This window comes from Zootermopsis nevadensis, unplaced genomic scaffold, assembly GCF_977971745.1.
Source record: "Zootermopsis nevadensis isolate Lab colony 2312 unplaced genomic scaffold, Znev_1.0 Znev_ptg000019l, whole genome shotgun sequence".
NCBI lineage: Eukaryota > Metazoa > Arthropoda > Insecta > Blattodea > Termopsidae > Zootermopsis > Zootermopsis nevadensis.
The window spans coordinates 7,173,058-7,180,359 of record NW_028259151.1 but is presented as its reverse complement, the minus strand read 5'-3'; positions in this window follow the sequence as shown (position 1 = coordinate 7,180,359).

The window sequence follows — 7,302 nt, the reverse complement described above, 5'->3', positions numbered from 1 at the left end:
CTTCATCTACTGTAAACATCTGTACCCAGAGTTGCTACTGCAGTTACTGGTGAAAGTTGCATCATTCTGTTAATTTAATTTATTTTAACTGATAAATGTTATTTTAACTTTCTTACTGGAGTCTTCTCCATACAGACCTGATGTTTCATTGAGTTTTCCAGATGAAGTTAAGTTTATTAAATCATTGAAGCATCATCACCTGTGACTTGTCTGGTGGCCAGGGACATTATAACCTCAACAGAGACAACAATAAAGCAAGTGGATAAATAGCACCAGGTGCTTAAAAGAAGACTTTAGTAGGAGAATTCAAACATTAGTTATTCATTATCTTTATTAAAGTTTAGCGTTGGGCCATTTTTTATGCAGTTTAGCTTTATTTCCACAAACTATTTAATGGCTGTCCTCGAGTCCTTGTTCAGAAGGTATGTACTTCACATTAATTCAGGAAATCTATCACTCTGCATTCTTATCAACATGGTAAATCTGTTTGTTTTTGTATTGCTATGTTTTATTTAATGCTGGCTCAGTTTTTAGTTCTTCCAGTGTGCCTGGTTCCTTTTGTAGTCTTTCCTTGTCTTTTGTTCAGTGTGCCTCATTTCCACTTTAGCAACTGTGATTTTGATTTTATTGTACTGTAGTTATATTGGTCTGTAAGTACATTAAAAGAGAATGAGTCAAAATAATACAGCTTTCACTGGTAGGCATAAGATCATAATCATAATGATTAAGGCAATTGTTCCTTGCATTTTCTGCACAGGGAATTTGTATGGATTTCTTGTTTCACCCATACACGTTAAAAACTATTTTTCATATGACATTAGCTTAGGCTTAAACTTTGAGCCATCTGTGGGAAAACCACTCGCATGAACCATGGAAGACATCAGTATGATATAATATTCCAGCAGTTTACCACATAGGACTTAGAAAATGTAAGCCAGAACTGTTAGAAGATTGACTTAGTTTGTTATATCTCAAATGTATGCTGAGGTGGGAAAGAAGAGTGGCATAGTGACAGTTTCTAATGGACATAAAATTGTGTAATAAAAATACTGTATTTGAGATTCGGTTTCTGAAACGTTGTGGTTTCTTATTTTAAACGAGGACAATGGAAAAAGCCCAGACAATGAATAATTTTAAGTTCAAATTTTCTATGTGACTTTATAATTACCAATGTTAAATATACTGCAGTCACTAGTGAATAGAAACGTAGATCAGCTTCTGCATAAGATGATGTGGTTTCAAGCTATCTCCTGCCCACTTGTCACCCCTCCCCAATTGATGTAATAACAAGGCAACATGACCTTGTAAGACAAACAATTTTTGTATTGTACAAAAAAGCATTGTAAAACTTGTATGTTACTGAATATCCATTTAAGTTGGTAACCCTGATATTGATGGAGAGAGTGTTTATGCTCGAATGTAGATAAAAATGTTGCACATAAATGCCATCCAGTGATATATTTGGGTTTGTAATACAAGGTAATGACAATACTTAATGTTATGTACATATTTTTAATTCTGCACTGACTTTGCAGCTTTTACTGTACATATTTTAGAAGTTTTTGATAATACTGGGATATACTAACCTGCCTGATGTGTTTGAAAATAAACCTTTGCTTTATTTTAACATTCCATAGCAAATGGTGACATCTGCCTGTGCCAACTTATTTCACAGATGTGATTCAATTACTTCTTTGTCTTTCCAGCGAATTAGAGTTTGTGAAAACTATTCTAATATAACAGAAAGCATTTTAGGTATTGCAGTAGAATAAACTAATTTGTTGTTTATATGAAGCTATATTAGTTTTTATGGTTCTGTTACCACTGTACAGAGTGACTAAAAAGTTGTGCAACCCATATTAAATTATCTATTGATGGCTGCAATTCAGTACAGTCAAAGTACATGATTGTATTTTTAACAAGTGTAATGAACTTTCATTGTCAAACACTATCTGGCATTTCGTTCTCACTTAACCTGCTAGAATGAGTTAGGAATACAGTTCCCAATTCTCCTGTGCCAAACTAATTGATAATACCTTGTCTGGTGAACTGTTTCCAAGACACAGAAAGCATGCAAGACAGAAACCATTCCAGTCGACTGTCGGTGTTAATGCATACATCACTGAATGCAGTAGACATTTCCAACACTTAATATAACATTGGTTTATGTTTTCTGATTTCACTGTAACTTTCTGACAATGGAACGTGTGTCAGGAATGGGTTGCACGAGTTTTTGATCACCTTTAATTTTTTCACTGTGCATAAATTCTTTGCACATAATCTTCTTTTAGAGTAAAAACAGCTGAAAGGAAAAAGAGGGCGTTTCTTGAATAAATGTAACTCTCCATAACATTACCAATGCAAGAACTGATCATTTGAATGGCATGGAGAGTGACAGCAGAACAGTCATCCTCATAAGGCTGGTCAGACTATCAAATTGCCATGTAGGATAATGATATAGGGCATGATCACTATGACTGAAGGTACTTCTGCTGTTATAAAATGGAGAGAAAAGTGCACAGGCAGTGTCACCAAATATACTTTTGCCCAGCTGTTTGCTCTGTTCTTAGTTTAATGTGAGGTAAGATTGATGGAAGTGCTGTATTTCTGAAAGATTAAGGAAGTCAGATCACTGTTTAAACAAACTGCAGGTCACAGGATTTTAGGTTTTCACAGTAGTATGAGTTTAGATATTGGTCTTATGGGTTGTTACACAATGTAACTTGGTAACCCTGAAGAGGGTGGCAGCATGTTCCTGCAGAAGTTTGTCTACAACCACAAGATTACTCAGTGTCAAGAACCCAGAATACCACAATCTAACTGCTGGTCATTTCTTGGGGCTAGGACTATATTGGTGTGTGTGTATGTATGGCAGTGCTGTCCCATTTTTTTGGTAATATATGATGCCACAGATTCAAGGTGAAACATATTTGTAACTTAATAATGTTCTATAACAGATATGTTTTAAAAGTGACTGTCAATAGTGTAACTCCAAGGTGTATTTGGAAGGTATAGAGTGAGCAGTGAGCATTGATTGCCATGGGTGGTGTTTACATTCCAAACTAGGCTTGCATATTTTCTTGAATATGTATAAAACAACACACAATTAGTTCTGAAATATTTTCCAGTCTGATGCATGGTTCATGAAAGTTAATTCATACTAATGGATACAACTGTTCAGTATGGCCCAAAATTGTTTAGCCTTCATTTTTAGTTTGTGAGACACAAAATATCAGTTTTATTGAAAGTAACTTTAATGATTTTGATTCAGTTTCACTGATCTCTGTGAAGGGCAGTGCAGATCGCTGAACATATTTCTGAGATGAATTAAACCCCATCTCATTTGCATGCTTATAATTAAGAGAAGATTTCTGTGAATAAACCCATTCTGTACAATGTAAATAGCAGACTGAATACACTGAAACTGCTTTTAGCATTCCTTAAATAAGGTATAGGGTTCAACTTGCTATGTGTATAATTGTATTGGATTACCACTGGAAACAATTATAAGTTAAATATGGTTTTAATATGACTCTTCCTCTTAATATGAATTCTATACATCTGTGGTTTTGAACCTTTTCTGATTTGCAAATTGGTAAAACAGAGAGGAATTGTCTAATTTATTTATTAGTAGCACATATAAACAGTGCTTATTTACAACATGAAAATTAATACCTGTATGTGGTTTTGAAATGAACCTCACTCACTGAACATTAACTATTAAAAAGGATACTTGAGGATGCACAAAAGGTGTCAAGACATATCCACCTTCCAGGGGTCTTGGATTTGTAAAATAGGTCTGCCTTCCGCTTCTGAAGGATATAGTAACCAACTGAAAAAGTCTCATGTCCCTGTGTTCCTCACGACATGTTCATTCTCACCATTAAATGCAAAATACAAAGAGTCAGGAAAAGGTAGAAATGTTCAACACATAATTTATTCACTAAGAATAAACAAATGAAGCAGGAAATATATGCACAGCATAACAATTCTGACATGTTCACCAGAATTTGACCTTAGCAATGGTGCTAATGATGTTACAGTTGCCTGGTGAGTGGGCCAGCTGGGTAATATTATTATTATGGAGGATTCCCCCATGTGGTTGTATGGCTTGAACTTGCCCTTAGGGATTAGCTACCCAGTCACTTTCACATTTACAAACATATGTAAGTTTTTGTGTAAAGTGATCATTATTAAGATTTCTGTCTTCTGGGTTGTTGCGCTGTGTAGTCTGGTCGATGTTAACCAACGTTTCAGAGGTCATACTGCCTCCGTCATCAGGGCGATGACTGAATGATTCATCGCCCTGATGACGGAGACAGTATGACCTCTGAAACGTTGGTTAACATCGACCAGACTACACAGCGCAACAACCCAGAAGACAGAAATCTTCATACTCACCGTTGTGAAAACCTCAAATCTTACGTGATCATTATTGTTGTCTGATCTTGTCCAAAACTGACGTGCATGTACGAATGTAAGTAAAACTCCCCAATATAAAGTGCCATTAAAATCTGTTCAGCCATTCCTGAGTTACTGCCTAAGGACAGACAGATAGGGTAAAGCAAAGTGGTGCATTTTTGCAACTATTTGTTCTGAATATGCCTAAAAGTGAAAATAGTTACTAGCTATAAAATTACACTTTTTCAGGCTTTGGTTATATGTGACTTGAGGTGGATAGTATTTGTGCATGCCACAATTTTGACACAAAATGATAGTAACTGTGACAGGTATTGGAAAGGGTGAAATACATGGTGCTCTTGGCTTACTTATGGAATTAAATCTGAGCCTGAGTAAAAGCCATCACATGAAGGAAAGTTGACATAAATGCTTCAGTATCAGTATACAGAATTATTCAGTCTGCTACAGAGGTTACATAGTAAGTGTGTGGAGAATGATATGGAAGTGATTGTGGCCCATTTTGAAACATTATCCGGATACTTTCCTGCAGAGACTGAGGAAATCATGAAAGACCACAGCCAGGAGATCTGGGCACTATTTTATGTGTATCTAGTGCTAACCACTATACCATAACATTTAGTAAGTACAGCAGTAATAATATTAAAATTTCAGTCTGTGCTACTTCTGGGACAGAGATCCTGTGTGTTGGAGTGGCTACAGCATTGTCAACACTGCCTCTTATCTGTTTGTGTGTATCATACCTAAAATGCTTGTTTATAAGTTTTGTTTGTAATATAAGAAACATATGTACTAAAAATAATATGGACCATTGTGTAAACATATTGTGAGTTTAATTAACTAACAAAATATAAACTGTGATAATTTTAAAGCTGTGGAGTGCAGTAGAAAATATAGAAAAAATTGTAATATAATTTTGTAAAATTTTTGTGTGTTTTTGTTGCTTCTCATAACGTGTACATAGTGTCATGTGAGTAGGAAACATACTACTAAGCTGAGTGCTAGGCTGTGCGCTATGTGGTATGTGAGTTCAGACACATTATCTAGGGAAATGTAGAATTATGTGAGAAAGGAAAGAACACTTACCAAAGCACGAGCCTGTAAGAATCTTTAGTTCTCCTGTGAGCCAATTTAGTAAACCCGAATTTCAATTCTTTTCTGGAATAATCAAATTCTCTTCTAAGCACAAGATAAAAATGCAAACTCATTAGTTAAAAAATGTCTTCAGTCTAATGTTATTACAGATGCAATATTAATTTCACCTGACTTTTTTGTTGTTGTTGATAAACATTTATCCTAGGATGGTGATTCTTGCACCACCTATCTGAGTTTTACATATGTTACTTATGTTAGTCCATTTGAGCTAGTAAGTAGCTTCATGCATAGGTTGTGAACTGCAGTTATTTGACTGATGCCCATTTTGGTGTTTTAGAAAGTTTCTTTTTGACAGACACCACCATTTACAGTTACTCCTAAGTTCACATGAGGTAATGCATACCTAACTTGTAGAAAGATGGGTTAACACAAGGCTTTCAAATTTACTTTTAGCTTTAGCACAGTCATTACACGTGTGTATCGGTTTCCCACCAGTATGAGTTACCTCATGGGTATACAGGCCACTAACTGGAAAAATCAGTGTGAGAACATACATTGTATTGATTCCTTATGATTTTGATAATTAAAAAAGAGACATTCTAGGTGGAAGAGCAATGACTCACATTCTGGACAGACTTTCAGGAATTTGCTGCATAAAGGACCAACTCTTGACATTTTGAACATAGAATTGCTTACTGATGTTTCATAGGTACTTTCTGCCTCAATTATCAGGCTCTGATGGTGGAGGCAGAAAGTGTCTTTGAAACATCAGTAAGCTTCTTCTAGACAACATTGTGCTAAAACCCAGAAGACAGCCATCTTCAATGATGAGATAATATGCTGCTTTCATGATGCAGCATGAGGTAAAGTCAAACACTAAAACTGTTTTACTCACATGAATTCCAAACCCATGTTGTTTCAACAGCTCTTTCCTTTCTCAATGAACCAGGTACATAGAGAATCATTTCCAGTTAGAGCTTCATGCTGTTTCTTCTAGATGTAAATGATGGCAAGAAGCCTGAGCTATGCGCCTGCTTTTGTTGTTTCATGTGCTGTTCACCGGTTTGCCCTTTCACTGGTTGCACTATCTCAGAATATGCAACTGCAAGGATAACTGGTAGCGCTGGGGCAGGTCTTGCACACTGTCAAAAAAGAGAATAAAATGTATTGGCAAGTCCACTTCACTGTCCTTGCTATATTAATGGAAAACATCTTTCAGTTGTGCTACTCTTGTTCAGACTTGGAACACATTTCATAATTGGGGATTCTCATTATTTGGGACAGAGTATTTGATACACATACGCTTCTGCTTCAGAACAACACACTATCAACTTAATTGTCTGACATTGCAGAGAAGTGCTGACCTAGCCACTTTGAGCTTCTGGGTATTGTATGAGAATGTGAACATGTTTTTAATGTGGCTGCATATTTTCAAGATAATGTTTTATAAGCTGCTATGTTTGTTTTTTACTATCACTGATCTCCTGTAACTGCAGCAATATGCACAATTGTGAAACCATTATTTTATAATAACAGTAATTATAACAAGGAATAAATTTAGGATGCCTTAAAGTGCTGTGTATTAATTCAACAGAAAGGGTACATGATCCTCAGGGGCATTAAAAACTGAAAGATATAAAAGTCTGAATGAATACCAAGCCAGAATCATATGGTGTCATCATTTTATGCACAGATGTGATCTCACATTTGGGTTCAGAATGAAGTATGCACAAAGTTTGTGGTGTGATGATAATGAAAAACTTTGCTGCATTCCAGTGACATGACATG